This window comes from Myotis davidii, unplaced genomic scaffold (assembly GCF_000327345.1).
Source record: "Myotis davidii unplaced genomic scaffold, ASM32734v1 scaffold2069, whole genome shotgun sequence".
In the NCBI taxonomy this organism is placed as follows: Eukaryota; Metazoa; Chordata; class Mammalia; order Chiroptera; family Vespertilionidae; genus Myotis; species Myotis davidii.
Genome location: NW_006299881.1, coordinates 105486 through 106906, shown reverse-complemented (window position 1 = coordinate 106906; position 1421 = coordinate 105486).

Below are 1421 nucleotides of genomic sequence, written 5' to 3'. Positions count from 1 at the left end.
ATCTTGATGGAGTCTTTAGGGTTTTCTATGTACAATATCATGTCATCTGCAAATAATGACAGTTTTACTTCTTTCCCAATCTGGATGCCTTTTATTTCTTCTTGTCTGATCGCCATAGCTAGTACTTCCAATACTATATTGAACAGGAGTGGTGAAAGTGGGCTTCCCTGTCTTGTTCCTCTTCTTAGGGAAAATGGTTTTAGTTTTTGCCCATTGAGTATGATGTTAGCTATAGGTTTGTCATATATGGCTTTTATCATGTTGAGATATGATCACTCTATCACCACCTTGCTGAGAGTTTTTATCAAGAAAGGGTGTTGGATTTTGTCCAATGCTTTTTCTGCATCAATGGATATGATTATTTGGTTTTCATCTCTCAATTTGTTTATGTGCTGTATCGTGTTTATTGATTTATGAATATTGTACCATCCTTGCATCCCCAAAATAAATCCACTTGGTCCTTGTCTATGATTTTTCTAACATAATGCTGGATTTGATTTGCTAGAATTTTGTTGAGAATTTTGGCATCTATGTTTATGAAGGATATTGGCCTGTGATTTTCTTTCTTTGTATTGTCTTTATCTGGTTTTGGGATTAGGGTAATGCTGGCTTCCTGGAAAGAGCTTGGAAGTGTGCTTTCCTCTTGAATTTTTCAAAGAGTCTGAGGAGGATATGTTTTCTTTTTTGAATGTTTGTTAAACTCCCCTGTGTAGCCATCTGGTTGAGGGCTTTTGTTTGTTGAAAGTTTTTTTTTATTATTATTGCTTCAATTTCCTCCTTAGTTATTAGCCAGTTCAGATTTTTTTTTATTCTTCCTGATTAAGTTCTGGAAGTTCATATTTTTCTAGGAACATGTCCATTTCTTCTAGGTTGACCAGTTTGTTGGAATAATGTTGCTCATAGTATTTTTTTATGGTCCTTTGTATTTCTGTGGGGTCTGTTGTTATTTCACCTCTTTAATTTCTGATTTTGTTTACATGGGTCCTCTCTCTTTGCTTCTTGGTGAGCCTGGCTAAAGGATCACCAATATTGTTTATCCTTTCAAAGAACCAGCTCTTGGTTTCATTTATCTTTTATAATTTTTGTCTCTATATCATTTATTTCCACTCTGATCTTTATTATTTCCTTCCTTCTGCTCACTCTGGGCTTTTCTTGTTGCTCTCTTTCTAATTCTTCAAGTTGGAGAGTTAGATGGTTTATTACCAAATTTTCTTGTTTTTGAGGTAGGCCTGTAATTCTATGAACTTACCTCTCAGGACTGCTTTTACTGTGTCCCATAGATTTTGGATTGTTGTGTTTTCATTGTCATTTGTTTCCAGGACAGTTTTTATTTCTTCTTTGATCTCTTTGGTAACCCAATCATTGTTTAATAGCATGCTAATCAGCCTCCAAGTGTTTGAATTTTTGTGATTGCTTTTATT